Below are 15,754 nucleotides of genomic sequence, written 5' to 3'. Positions count from 1 at the left end.
TGGCTCAGTCGGTGAAGTGCCCAACTCTTGATTGTGGCTCAACCATGATCTCACAGTTTCATGAGTTCGAGCCCCGCGTGGGCTAAGTGCTGACAGCATGGAGCCTGCTTGAGATTCTCTCTCTTTCTCTGCCCCTCCCCCACTCACATTCTCTCTGTCTCGCTCCAAATAAATAAATTTAAAAAAAAAAGAATCCTTTTCCGGAAAACTTCTCTAAGCAGTGATGGTTTGGAAAACACGGTATTAAGGTTTGCTGGCTGAATGTAACAGAACTATAAGGAACAGGGTTGAGTAATGGCAAGAGAATAGCTGAACTGCTGAACCAGAGTCTACCTTTGATAGGAAACGATGGTAGACATTAAAGATGATTCGAAAAAATAAAGGACTTAAGTGACTAAAATCAAAAGATGTCAGAGTATCTTATAGTGGCAACAACAGAGCAGGCACCTGGAAGGCCCCAAGAGACTAATTTCACCAGAATCATTTGGAATCTATTATAACAGATAGGCCTTTGTCCTTGAAAAATCAATAAACATCATTAACTCTCTACAGTTATAGTTGCCTTGAGATACGGATCTTAATACCAGTACCATGCAAACCCTTTACTACCTTCAGATTATGCCACAAGCAGCTTGCTAAATGCCCCTCCATAATTGTGTATTTACTTTCTTCTTCTATTCCTGCGGACAAAACTTACACTTGCAGCGCTGCTTCTCTTCTTTCAAAAAAATGATGGGTATGTAGGTTATTTGAAGCATTCATCAGCCTCCTATCCAACTGCTTAGACGGAAATTATCTAGAGGCACATTTTATTTAAAAATCATTTTAATACAGACATTTAAATTTTGGCCTATGAATTTGGCAAAAATTAGGCTGCCAAGTCAGTATATTAGTTCCTGGCAGACGCTGACTTCCATGCTATGGCACTAGCCAATACTGAAATCTCTTATCTGGAAGGAGGACTGTTCATATACTCAGTGTCTGCAAGAGTCCCTACTGAGCTGCACACAGGGCAGTGTGTACTCTACGAAAGAGTCCATGAGGCAGGCATTGGGGGGGGGAGGGTAGTTTAATTCTTTCACAAAGCCTGTGGAGAGTCTGGGAGTGATGAAAGCCTAGAAAACTAATGAAAGGCCCTTTTATAACCGGGGTGAATGTGGTGCACAAAAGCAAAGTCAGATGACCTACTTAAAGCTTTGCATTTACTGATGAGAATTAATTCTCATTCCACATTAGTCTCTTTCTAGAAAAAGAAAACCTTACATAATGGTTGGAAAGTTAAGATACAGGGAGTATAGGTCTACTAAGTTCCAATCTTTCCCTCTCAAATATCAGCTCAAGACCCAGAGTCTGTGGCCAGAAATAAAATATACTTCATAAGGCTCTGAGAGGTACGCTTTTGTTTACCTCAGTGTAACAACGTGTTCTCTGACTGCTGGGCTTTGAGGAAATTTAAGTTCTATAATCCACTGATCAGATCAGAAGTTTGGGCTAATAATATTATGAAAGGAAATAGTTTCTTAATCTCTTCTTGGACCTTATACAAAGCAAATGGATGGTAAACCTGTCTTGGGAGGTAAGAACAGCCTACGTTCCTTCAAAGCAGAGAACCAATCATTGACTCATTTGTTCAACTAAGTTCTTGTCTTGTGCCAGGCAAGGATGCAGAGAGAGAACCTCCTGCCCTTGAGGAGCTCACATCTCAAGTGTTTTCTTACCTACCTTTCTTGTGTTACCCAAAACATTTCAGGTTAGTCGGTAGAACTCCTATCGTACATGAGGGTAGATAAATACGGTCTTTCTTCATCTAGACTCATTTGCTCTCTTTTCCTTAAATGGAGGAATAAGGGATACCTGGGTAGCTCAGTCGGTTAAGTATCCGACTTCAGCTCAGGTTATGATCTTGAGGTCTGTGAGTTCGAGCCCCGTGTTGGGCTCTGTGCTGACAGCTCAGAGCCTGAAGTCTGCTTTGGATTCTGTGTCTCCCTCTCTTTCTCTGCCCCTCCCCCCACTCATGCTCTGTCTCTCAAAAATGAATAAATGTTTAAATAAATAAATAAATAAATAAAGGAATAAGATGGAAAATTTTTATCTCGTTTTTCTATGATTTCCCATTAAAAAAAAATTTCTCATCTGTTCTAATTTTGTTAAATCAACAGGCATTTACAGAAAGCTTACTATATGTGCCAAACTGTGTAAACACTTATGAGGAATATGAAGAAACCTAGTACGGTCTCTCTCCTCATGTACTTCTTTCATTACTTCCCATCCCACTACCATGTGAAGTCCTCACCTTCCTCCCACAAGCCCCCCCTTTTGCTTTGAATGAAGAATCAGGTAACTAGTATAGGACCACACAGCTAGATCTAGAGGCTAGACTGATCAATTCTTAATTCACTAATCTTCTGAAGGAAACTAGGAGAAGAATGGTGAGGGATGAGGGACAACTCTAAATCTCAATTCTCCCTCCACCACTCCCCCTGCCATTACCCCCACTTCTTTCTGGTGTCATTCAGTCTTTATATTGACAAATGCTTCTGCCTGGAAGCTTCTGGTTCCAGTTCTCTCAACATCAGCCAGGTCTCAGCTTAAATGAAACATGCTGAAATTAAGTTATGGTAGGACCATTCTCTATACCCTCCCCACTCTAAATATTCACTACCATAGCAACCTTTTCGTTGTTTTCACAGAACTTGACTGTATATACATCCATCTGTCATTTAATCAAGATTCTGTGCTCAAATGTAGATCAAAGACCATGTGTGCTCTGCTCACAGAACCTACCCAACACTTGGCAAAGTGTCCCACACGTAAAAGGTATCTCAGGCAGTGGACTAAAGTAGGACTAAAGTCCTATTTAAAAGAATCTCAACCCCTGAAACTGTATTAAAATGATTTAAGAACTTTAGGCAAGGTGAGAAACAAATCTAAATCCTGTCTAGAAAAGGATATCATCCTAAGTCTCAAAATACTTTTACAATTTAAAAAATACAGTGTCTGGTCCATGAGGAAATAACACGATAATCAGTAGAAAACAGATGAGAACAGTACCACAGCATTAAGGATTTCAGCTAAGAATCAACGCTATTAAAAAAAAAAAAAAAAGGTCAAATAGAAATTCTCAAACTGAGAAAATACAATAGCTGACATAAAGTCTCAACAGATGGATTTAAGAACTGCTGAAGAGAACTGGTGAAATGGAAGGAAGTATCTATGATAAAGGAGAGGGAGGCAAGGGGATAAAAAATACAAAAGGGAAGGTAAGAAAATACAATGAGATGATCTAATCTACAAGTAATTTGAGTCCCAGATAAAAGGAAGAAGAGAAATAAGACAGAAGAAATACTTGAAGGGACAAAGGCTGAAAATTCTCCAAAACTTACAAAAGACATCAAGTCTCATATTCAAGAAATCCTAAGAACCCCAAGCCAATAAAAGAAATGGAAATCTGTGTCTTTACATACCACAGGATTATTTCTGAAAACGAAGAATTAAAAAAAATTTTTTTAAGCAGTCAGAAAAAAAGACAATGTGGTAGATTGTGAAGATGGCTACAAAAATTCCTACTCATTCTGCACACACATCTTTTATAATGAGAATCTGGCACTCCTATCAAAAGGTGGAGCTTATTTCCCCATCCCTTGAATTTGAGCTGGCCTTGTGACTTGTTTGAACCACCAAAATGCAGCAGAAGTGATGGTATAACTTTCAAGCTGACACCTCAAGAGACCCTGCGCTTCCATTTTGCTCTCTGGAAACACTGCTGCCGGAACATGAAGCAGCCCTGGCTGACCTTTTTACATAGAGCGGGCCAGCAGACAGCCAACACTAACTGCCAAACATGTGCCTGAGACAATCTCAGCCCCCAGACTAACCAGGAGCTGGCTACAGCTGCACAAATGACTCTAGTCAAGACCACACAGGAACCAAAGAGCTAACCCAGCACAGTTTGCTGATTCAAAGAAGAGTAAGCTAATTAGATGGACGCTGTTTTCAGCTACTAAGTTTTAAGGTCTTCTGCAATAGAAAATAGGCAACAATAGAAAATAGATACAGAAATATTTTATTCAGGGAATAATATCAGATTAAATAGCTGATCATAGTACTCCAGCATTGTTAACTTTACATCACAGTATTTAGGCTACAGGTTATCAAGAAGAAAAGTAAACATCATCCAAGGGCCTTACATCTTCTCCTGGGGAAAAGGTTAGTGAGTTTTTGGTTATAGGAAGGATAGTTATCTCATGTTAGGTGGAAGCAAGACCTTGTTACTGTCTTTATTCAGAGATTAAATATGGTTTCAGGAGATACATATGTGTGACAAGTTGACATGGGATAGACCTGTGATGATTAATTTTATGTGTCAACTTGGCTAGGCCACATGTTACTCAAATATTAGTCTGATGTTTCTGTGAAGGTATATTTATGAGATATACATTTAAACCAATGGACCTTGCTCTTTCCACCATCTTGGAACCTGTGGAGGCCTCCGGGGAACAGGACTCCCTAAAACAACAAATACGTCCAAGGCCAACTTTGCTGGGTATAAGCAGGGTCTTCAGAACCAGAGGGAGCACACAGCTCTTCTTAAAATTGAAGGTGATTGTGCTCGAGATGAAACTGAATTGTATTTAGGCACGAGATGTTGGGGTTGGCACCCTGCTTCTCTTAGCACTCTAGGGAGGTCAGGGAGCCGTGCAGGCACCCAACCCTGGCAGCTAAGAAGCAGTGACCGGGATGCAAGTTTCGGTGACTTGTGGGATGGTCTTGACCCTGTTTTCGTGTGTTTGTGTGTACAAAGCAAAGAACAACACAGTGACTCCTGGTGGCAAACCAAACAACACCAGAGTAATGTGGGGGAAAAGTAACTCAAACTCATGGAAACAGTGGCATGATTTGGGCCAAATTCCGAAGCAACCTTCCTGCTAAAGCTATGGGCCACAGAATCTGTGTGATGCTATAACCCTGAAGGATTTAAACTTACTGAAAAGTAAATAAATATAGGTGTAGATTTGTTCTCTTGTATTTTGTTAAAAAAACTAAACTAAACTAGTGGACTCTGAGTAATGCAGACTGGCCTTCATAATATGGGCAGGCTATATCTAATCAGTTGAAGGCGTGAACAGGAGACTGTTCCTCCTCCAAGCCAGAGAAAATTCTCTAACAGACTGGTCTTTGAACTGCAACTTTTTCGAGGCTCCGGCCTGCTGGTGCTTTACTTCAGAAATTTAACCATGATCTATTATTAAGAAACATTGGGGCACATGGGTGGTTCAGTCAGTTAAGAGTCCAACCCTTGATTTGAGCTGAGGTCGTGATCTCACAGTTAATGAGATGAAGCCCCATGTCGGACACTGCACTGATGGTGCGGAACCTGCTTGGGATTCTCTCTCTCCCTCTCTTTCTACCCCTCCTCTGTTCCCTTTCTCTCTCTCTCAAAAGTAAACATTTTAAAAAAGAGAAACATGTGTTAATAAAAATCCTCATTAAAATAATGCAAAATATGGGGCGCCTGGGTGGCGCAGTCGGTTAAGCGTCCGACTTCAGCCAGGTCACGATCTCGCGGTCCGTGAGTTCGAGCCCCGTGTCAGGCTCTGGGCTGATGGCTCGGAGCCTGGAGCCTGTTTCTGATTCTGTGTCTCCCTCTCTCTCTGCCCCTCCCCCGTTCATGCTCTGTCTCTCTCTGTCCCAAAAATAAATAAAAAACGTTGAAAAAAAAAATTTAAAAAAAAATAAATAAATAAATAAAATAATGCAAAATACTAAAAAGGCACATGATTACCCTGACCGATGCTAAAACAGCTGCTGGTAAAACTCCTGATTTAAAAAAAAGAAAAAACGCATTTGTTAGAAAAAAAATTTATTGATGGGGTGCCTGGGTGGCTCAGTCAGTTGAGCACCCAACTCTTGATTTCAGCTCAGGTTATGATCTCACGATTATGAGACTAAGCTCCCGCACTGGGCTCTGTGCTAGGCATGGAGCCTGCTTGAGATTCTCTTTCTCCCGCTCTCCCTCTGCCCCTCCCCCACTCATTCTCCCTCTCTCTCTCAAAAAAAACAAAAACAAAAACAAAAACAAAAAACCCCAAAAAACCAAAAAAATTTATTGAGCATTTACTATGTGTCAGGCCCTGTTCCTGGCACTAGCAATGACACATTAACAAGCAAAACCTAACTAAATCCCTACCTTCATGAAACTTACAGTCTAAGAACAAAAAAATGACATTCAACAAATCACCTCATGGACAAATGTGACTAGTATTAGGAGAAGAATTATAGGACTCCAAGAGCCTATAAAAAGAAAACCTGACCTAGTAAGAAAGCTCAGTCAAGGCCTCCCTGATGCACTGATTCCTTGAACTGGAATGTGAAGAATGAACAGGAGTTAAACAGGAAAGGAGGACAGGAGACTCAATTCTAGCTAGTAGTCTCAGCAATGGTGGGAGCAGGGCCTGAAAGAGGCCACTGTATCTGGAGCATGAAGAGCATGGTACCAGAGAAGGTTGGGAGATGTATGTGGAGCAGGACCATGTAAGGATGATTTTTCTTTTTTTTTCTTTTTTTTTTTTTTTTAATTTTTTTTTTAACATTTATTTATTTTTGAGACAGAGAGAGAGCATGAACGGGGGAGGGGCAGAGAGAGAGGGAGACACAGAATCGGAAGCAGGCTCCAGGCTCTGGGCCATCAGCCCAGAGCCTGACGCGGGGCTCGAACTCACGGACTGCAAGATCGTGACCTGAGCTGAAGTCGGACGCTCAACCGACTGAGCCACCCAGGCGCCCCTTTTTTTTTTTTTAATTTTTTTTTTTTTAACATTTATTTATTTTTGAGACAGAGAGAGACAGAAGGGATGATTTTTCTTTGTCCTGCAAGCATTCAGAAGCCTCTGGAGAGTACAAGCACTAGAGAATGAACACTCTGGCTAGGGACAGAGGACAGAGGACAGGATCTAAGTAGCCCAGTTAGAAGGTTAGGCTATCGGCAGAGATGTAAAAGCATTCCAAGTAGGCACTATAGGACTTGACAGTGGTGGATCTGCTCTTGAGGTGAGGGAGAGAGAGCTGTCGAGTGCTACTCCTCTTAGGTTTCTACTTTACCTAGCAGGTGGCACTCAAAGAGTCAGGGAAGAGAGGAAAAGAACCATATTTGTGAGGGGAAGTTCTCAGGAATCTCAAAATCAGAAACAAAATAACCTTTCATCTGGAAAGATTATCTTAGCCTAATGGTCAATAACATACTGAAAAGCAGGATGCGCTGAAATAAGAAAATACGAAAAGCATGTTGGCTATCACCACTTTGATTTCCTGATCTTCCAAGGGCTGGCATATGGTCTCTGTAGCAACTACTCAACTCTGTTGCTGTCCCATGAAAGCAGCCATGGACAATATGGAATATGACTGTGTTCCAGTAAAACTTTATATATGATACTGAAATCTGAATGTAATATAACTTGTATTTGATATAGTTTGCATATATTATTCTTCTTTTGAGGTTTTTCCCAACCATTCAAAAATGTAAAACCATTTTGAGCTCGTATGTCATACACAAAAAAGACAGTAGGCTGAATATGGGAGGCAGGCCCTAGTTTGACTTTTGTTCTAGAAGTTCTAGCTAAGGGGATGAGAAAACAAAATGAGATGTAATCTTTAGGGAAAATCCTCCCAAAATTTAATTGTAGGTGAAAGACTATGTACTTAGAAAAAAAAAAAAAAAAAGATAAAAGATTGTGTTCTTAGAAAAAAACTAATGTTCCTTAACTAAAGCTCGTATTTTAAAACTGAAATGGGGTTTTCTAGGTCTTCTAGAGTATGCGTATTCTACCCTATTTCAACATAAACATACCCTAATTACAACAACAACAAAACAAAACAGACAAAATTCAAGAAAGAACGGACAGAAGATCCTGAAAAGTGGAAAAAAGAAGGTGGATTGGCTAGGTCCCATGGACCAAGGGACTGACCGACCAAGCAGAAAGTTTCCTAGTTTTTGTTTGATTTGGTTTGGTTTGACTTCTGCTATGTCCTAGTTTGAGCTCTGGAGAGGCCTACAACCTGCAAACAGTAATGAGCACAATCAAAAAAGTGCCAAGACTGCTTTCTCTAGACAAAGGATCAGGAAAAGGGCAGCTCAGGCAAGATAAAAACATTCTGACCATATATGTCCCACTCCAGGCAAACAACAACCAAAAAAGTGGCACCCCTCCCTCCCCTCACCTCACTGTGGCCCAGAAACTGTGAGCAGAGTTCTGTCTTCCAATCCTGCATTAATGAGGCAGCACTTTTTCTCCCTCCCCATGGTGCAGCTGTGGAGAATATGGGTAGAGCCAGGTAGTCTATCTCCACCCTGGCATAATGAAACGGAGTTCCAACTCCAGCCCAACTAGAGAGTAGGGGGGAGGATCATGGTGAAGAGGGAGTTAGGGAAACAAATTTTCTAAATATGTGTACAAAATACTAGACATACCTCTGAGTGACCCATGTGTAAAAATGACCAGAAACAACACAGCAAAAAGTTTCAGAACTAAACACTGGTCTAAAACAATACCCAGAGGCACCTGGGTGGCTCAGTTAAGCATCCAACTTCAGCTCAGGTCATGGTCTCGAGGCTGGTGAGTTCAAGACCCGCATAGGACTCTGTGCTGACAGCTCAGAGCCTGGAGCCTGCTTTGGATTCTGTGTCTCCCTCTCTTTCTGCCCCTCCTCCACTCACATTCTGTCTCTCAAAAATAAACATACACTAAAAAACATTTTTTTAAAAAAACAAACCTCTCTGGTAATGATACAGGAACAGATTAACAAGTAACAGATTCCATATATGATAAAGCATTTCAAATCAGAAAAAGATAAATATTTATTTAATAAACAGTACTAGGAAACTACTAAACTGGTGTACCTGGGTGGCTCAGTCGGTTGAGCATCCGACTTCAGCTAAGGTCATGATCTTGCAGTTTGCGAGTTCGAACCTCACATCAGGCTCACTGCTGTCAGAATGGAGCCCTCTTTGGATCCTCTGTCCCTCTTTCTCTCTGCCCCTCCCCCACTTGTGCTCACTCGCTCTCTCAAAAATAAACATAAAAAAAACCCACTACTAAACTGATTGAGCAAAAAGTAAATTAGCTCATTTCACGCAATATTCCAAAAAAACATATTCCAAAATGGTTTAAAGTTCTAAGTATAAATAGGGCACTGGGTGGCTCAGTGGGTTAAGCATCCAACTTCTATTCAGATCATGATCTCACAGTTCATGAGTTTGAGCCCCGTGTCGGACTCTGTGCTGACAGCTCAGAGCCTGGATCCTGCTTCAGATTCTGTCTCCCTCTCTCTCTGCCCCTCCCCCATTCACACTCTGTGTGTGTGTGTGTGTGTGTGTGTGTGTGTGTGTGTGTGTCTCAAAAATAAACATTTAAAAAGTTTTAATTTTAAGTATAAAGTACAATACTATGTATGTAGTTTATACTAAACATCTTGAAGAAGGCATTTGTAAATATTTGTCTGTTCTTGAGGTGTAGTAACACTTTCCAAAACACAAAAAAAACAAAAATTGAGTAACTTCAAATACATAACATGTTTAAGCTCCTATACATCAACAAAACATCACAAACAAAATTTAAATCAAAATACTATGAAAAGCATTTTCAAAATGTTACAGGCTGGGGCACCTGGGTGGCTCAGTCAGTTAAGCATCCGACTTCAGCTCATGTCATGATCTCCTGGTTCATGAGTTCGAGCCAGGCATCGGGCTCTGTGCTGACACCTCAGAGCCTGGAGCCTGCTTCAGATTCTGGGTCTCCCTCTCTCTCTGCCCCTCCCCCACTCGTGCTCTGTCTCTGTCTCTCTCTCTCTCTCCTCCAAAATAAACATTAAAAAAAAAAATGTTATAGGCAAAGGGCTAAATAACCTTTTTAAAGTGTTTACAAATCAGTAAGTACAAACACATCCATGGAAGGGTGAACAAAAAGCATGAACAGGCAATTCATACACAAGTGAAAAAAATTCATCTTTAAATGGGGAAAAAAGAGCACTGGGTGTTGTATGGAAATTTGACAATAAATTTTATATATTGAAAAAAAATAAAAAAATAAATGGGGAAAAAAGGCAAATTAAAGTGGGTTTTTTTTTCACCTCTCAAACTGGCACATACTCATAAAAGTGAGAACATTTAAGTATCTATTCTACTCATCCAGCATTTAGTCTATAATGTTATGTGCTATATGATAATTTAGCTTTATACATATACATATATATATACATATATATGTATATATATATATATGTGTATATATATATATATATATATACATACACATACATACATTTATATGGATATAAAATCTCTCTCCTCCAGGCAGGAATTTTCCTACTTTGTTGTTTTCCCAACACCTAAAATAAAAACCAACACATAATAGGCATCCAAACTGTTGGTTAATGATATTAATGAAAATTATAAAAGCCTCTGAATCATTGAGGAGAAGAGTGAATAAAAGTACATTTCTGTTACAGACTGAATGTGTTCCCCTCCCAAATTCTCACGTTGAAGCTCTTAATCCCCAATTCGATTTTGGAGATAGGGCCTTCAGGAGGTAACTGGGGTTAGATTAGATCATGGGGTGAGGCTCTTGTGAAAGGATTAGTGGCTTTATAAGAAGAGGAAGAACGATCTCTCTCTCTCTCTCTCTCTCTCTCTCCTCTCACCCCTCCCCTGCCCCCCACACACCAAAGAAAGGCCATGGGAGGTCACAGCAAGAAGTCAGGTGTCTGCAAACCAAGGAGAGTATTCTCACCAGACACCAATCCTGTTAACACCTTGGTCTTGGACTGCCAGTTCTCCAAAAACTGTGAGAAATAAATTTTAGTTGTTTAAGCCATCCAGTCTATGGTCTTTTGTTATGGCAGCCTAAATGGAGTAAGACAATCTCCATCCCATAATACTTTAATCTACAAAAAAGTGCCATCTTGATTTATGGATTATCCACACCATGTGGTTTCACCATTCCTATCTCAGGCTGCCAACCACAGCTCAAAAGTATCACACTCAGGGTCTCAGTGCAATGCAGAAAACATCCTTTGTCAGTTTCTAGCACAGTAGCTCAAAGCTCCCTCTGGACAGATGGCTTTAGTGACAAGAGGACATCACCCTCCCTTCTCTACAGAGCCTCTATTCTCTGTTTGGACTAGAAGAAGAGATTCCCTCATCCTTTCAAAGACTATTAATCTCTGTGTCCCTGATTCCATTTCAGATCTTTCACCTTACATTATTATGCCTTTCCTTCTGGTACCTTCAAACCTTCCTCTCCAGCTCTCACTTTCCTCTGTTTTACAAATAGGCACAGATGTTCCAAACAGATTTTTTAAAATGCAAACACAGGAGTGCGTGGGTGGCTCAGTCAGTTAAGTGTCTAACTGGTGATTTTGGCTCAGGGCATGATCTCACCGTTTGTGGAATGAAGCCCCATGTTGGACTCAACGTGAGGAGCCTGCTTGGGTCTGTCTGTCTCTCTCTCTCTCTCTCTCTCTTTCTCTCTGCCCCTCCCCACTCATGCACTCCCGAGCACATGTGCCTTCTCTCTCTCAAAATAAACTTAAAAAAAAGAAAAGAAACAAAATGCAAACACAATAACTTACCCCATTTAACCCTGCAGCCTCCTGTTTTCCCTTCTTTCCTCATACCACCAACTTGGGTAAGATGTACTTTGCTTTTCTTTCCTCATTTTCCACCTCTCCTTAATGCCCTCATTGTGTTCTTCAAGCCTTCACTCTCAAGTCTACAAATAAATTCTTCAAATCCAATTTTTTCCCCAGAGTTTTCATCCTCTTTAACTTGCACTTGACATGTGATAGTAGTTATCTCCTTTCTCAAAAGTTTCTCAGGTTCTTGGTTCTCTGGACACAATGACAACTAAATTTTAGCTCCCACAGCTTTTGTTCCTCTACTACTCACACACAGGTATTTTATTTGAGTCCCAATTACAGGCAAGGCGTTGCATTAAATATTAGGGATACAGAAAGAAAAAGCCAAAGTTCTTATCCTTCATTTTCCAGTTCAGCCACTCACTTAGCAAACTTTCGTTGAAAAGCCAGTAGGTGATGGGTTTAGAAAGCCAATTATTTTAAACTTACATTAGAATTTTGAAGGTTTTGGGGTAAGTTTAAAGTTGAACTACCTGTCCCTGTCTTCAGGGGAAAAAAAAAAAAAAAAAAAGACTTGTCCTTGCCTTCAATGAGCTCCTGGCTCATAGGCAAATATCTTCTTTTGTGTCCCCATCATACACTATATACTCCTTGAGAGCAGAATCCAAGTCTACTTCACTAAGACTCCAAAAGTGGTCATACTCATCAAATGCCCAATACATGCAAGGAACAAAGAACTAACAGTGCTCAGGTTAGTGATATACAATATTTTTGATCATACATGAGAAATTAAGAAAGCAATTATTTCCTTAGAGAAGCAACAGGGTAGAGTGACACAAACTTAGCTCTGTGTCCCTACTACAGCCTGGTATTTAACTTTTGAGTTTTCATTTCATCTTTAAAACAGGACTCTCTCCCACCAATATCAGAGGATTGCTGTGAGGACTATAAACTAATATACGTAATATACACGTAAATATATCTATATGTAACAACGTATAACCTCTATCACTGAGTCTAGTATACAGCAGGCACTATCCAAGTTTCCCTCTTCATGTGCTCCTTACTTATCTTTGTATTCACTAACCCTTTACCAGGACCAAAATGATGATTGGTATTCAATTACACATTTCTTATGTAATTGATTTCTAGGACTCAGATCAAGCCATCACCTTAATGTACACCTTCAAGATGAGGAATTCAAGTTCCATATAAATAAGTATCACAAACCCATATTCTAATACTTTACACTTAAACATTTTCCCTAAGAAATATTCTATATGTTCCTTGAGCCTCAAACTTTGCACCTGTAATGACAAGGATGAACTGGTAACACACCTATATCAGTAGTAACAGCTCACTCAGTCCCTCTTTTCCACAGCCACTATGGAATGTAAGAAGGAGCTGAGGGCTCACTCTGGGGCTCCTTCTGCCATAAACTAGAAACCTTCTATTATTAGTGACATTGAGCTTCTTTTCATGTGACTGTTGGGCCATCTGTGTGTCTTGGAAAATGTCTCTTCAGGTCCTCTACCCATTTTTTTTTTTTTTAATAGACTCCCTACCCTACATGGGGCTCGAACTCATGACCCTGAGATTGAGAGTCATATGCTCTACTGACTGAGCCAGCCAGGTGCCCCTCCTCTGCCCATTTTTAAATCAGGTTGTTTTTTTGAGGTTGAGTTGTATAAGTTCTTTATGTATCTTGGGTATTAACGCCTTACTGAATATATCGCTTGCAAATATCTTCTCCCATTCAGTTAATTGTTGATGGTTTCCTTTGCTGTGCAGCTTTTTACTTTGGTGTAGTCCCATTTAATCTTTCATTCTTAAAAAAGAAAGAACAGGCAAGTATCACCTGACCAAGATAAACAAACAGGAAAAGAAAATGACTGGAGGAAATAGGGATAATTAAAAACAAAAACAAAAATTCTAAAAACTATCTTCAGAGATAAAACAAAAACTGAATGCAATTATTTTTTTTTAATTTGAGAGAGAGAGAGAGAGAGAGAGTGAGCAAGCAGGCAGGAGAGAGGGGCAAAGGGAGAGAGAGAGATAATCCCAAGCAGGCTCCACACTCAGAGTGGAGCTGGACACAGAGCTCAATCCCATGACCCTGGGATCATGACCTGAGCTGAAATCAAGTCAGATGCTCACCTGACTTAGCCACCCAGGTGCTCCTGAATGCATTTTTAAATATCAGGACAAGAATCAGTTCTAAAAAAATTTTTTTAATACACTGAAAAAAAAAAAATCAATAGAAAGACTGAGAGATAAAATCATGACAGTCTCCCAGAAAAGAGAAGCTAAGGCACAGAAAACAAGAGTGAATAGATAAGAACATTACAGAACAATCTGAGAGGCCCGATATTAGAAAGTTTCTGACAAAAAGAAAAAAATGGAGGGGAGAACATTATCTAAGAAGATAACTTCATTAAATGTGAAAATACTGGTTTTCAGATTAAGGGGGCCCACCAAGTATATCACTATGAAAGTATAAAATACATGGAATATAAAAGATAAGCTTCCAGAGATGGGAGAAAATTAATTTCCTACAGGAAACAAAAATGAGGCTAAATTTCTACATCTCATAAGCAACAATGAATGTCAGAAAAAAACAGAGCAATGACTTCAAAACTCTGAGGGAAAAGAATCTGCAATCCAGAATTCTATACCCAATCAAATCATCACTCAAACATGAGGGAAGAGCTGACATCAGAAAGTATCAAAGTTTATCTGCCATGTACCCCTTCTCTCAAGAAGTAGCTTGAGAATGAACTATAGCAAAATTTAAAAAAGGGGGGGAGGCGGGAAGATGGAAACCAAAGATCAGTGGAGTGGGTCCAACTCAAAAATGTGGTAAGGAAAATTTCAAGAATGCAGTTGTGCAGATGGCTTAAAAAAAAAAAAAAAAAAAAGAGTATAAATGAAAAGGGTCTTCACAGACTAGAATGTGTATGACTAAGATAGGGAAAAGTGAAATAAAAATTCAGACAAGAAAAAAAGGAAATTAGAATCACCAAGAAAAAAACTGTATAAGAAAGTCTAAATATGAAATAAAAATATGACTGGAAATAACTGATAGTTTCAAAAACAGAATTAACTTTTTATTCATTTTCTCCTTTCAATTGCCCAGGGTCCACAACATAAACCTACAGGGAAAAACATTATAAACCCAGAAAACAATGCTTGGCCTGACACTGAATAATATTACTTACCTATAGTAATGTAAATGCTACACGCACGCGCGCGCGCACACACACACACACGCACACACACACACACACACACACACAGAGGAATATTATTCAGCCATAAAAAAGAATGAAGTTTTCCATTTACAATGACATGGGATGGAGCTACAGAGTATAATGCTAAGTGAAATAAGTCAGAGAAAGACAAATACCTTATGATTTCACTTATATGTGGAAGTTTTAAAACAAAACAAACAAGCAAAGGAAAAAGAGACAAACCAAGAAACACTCTTAACTATAGAGAACAAACTGATGGTTATCAGAGCAGCAGGGGGTGGGGGAAATAGGTGGCAAGGAGGAAGGAGTATACTTGTCATGATGAGCACTGGGAGATGTATGGAATTGTTGAATCACTGTATCATACACCTCAAACTAATACAACACTGCATGTTAACTATACTGGAAGTAAATAAATATGAGAGAAAGAAAGAAAGAAAGAAAGAAAGAAAGAAAGAAAGAAAGAAAGAAAGAAAGAAAGAAAGAAAGAAAGAAGTGCTAGTGAGGATATTGAAAAATCAGAACCCTTGGGCACTGCTGATGGGATTGTAAAATGGTGCAGCCACTGTGTAAAACAGTAGGGTGGTTCCTCAAAAACAAAAAACAAAAAACAAAAAACAAAAAAACCACAAAAAACAAAAAACAAAACAAAACAAAAACTGAACATTAAATTACCATCTGATCTAGCAATTCCACTTCTAAGTACCTACCCCCAAAGAACTGAAAGCAAGGACTTGAACAGATACTTGTATACCAATATATATTGCAGCACTATTCACAGCAGCCAAAAGGTGAAGACAACTCAAATGTCCACTGAAGGATGAATGAATGAATGAATGAAATGTTATATATGCATACAATAGAATATTATTCAG

The 15,754-nt window shown here is 39.5% G+C and overlaps 1 protein-coding gene across 4 annotated transcripts in view; it reads right to left on the bottom strand.

Moving 5' to 3' along the window:
• PTPRA (protein tyrosine phosphatase receptor type A) overlaps window positions 1-15,754 on the bottom strand; it is a 159,197-nt gene that overhangs the window by 97,343 nt on the left and 46,100 nt on the right. The window contains exon 1 of one of the 4 annotated variants that reach the window (XM_053890395.1): window positions 10,782-10,803. The exons of the other annotated variants lie outside the window; for them this stretch is intronic. The gene's annotated coding sequence lies outside the window, so the exon portion shown is untranslated. Of the gene's footprint in view, window positions 1-10,781; window positions 10,804-15,754 lie in introns of those variants that run through there. 4 annotated transcript variants of the gene reach the window in all.

This window comes from Panthera pardus, unplaced genomic scaffold (genome assembly GCF_024362965.1).
Source record: "Panthera pardus isolate Hobbes unplaced genomic scaffold, ASM2436296v1 HiC_scaffold_25, whole genome shotgun sequence".
NCBI lineage: Eukaryota > Metazoa > Chordata > Mammalia > Carnivora > Felidae > Panthera > Panthera pardus.
The sequence above is the reverse complement of the archived record's forward strand: the minus strand, read 5'-3'. Positions and strand labels throughout refer to the sequence as shown.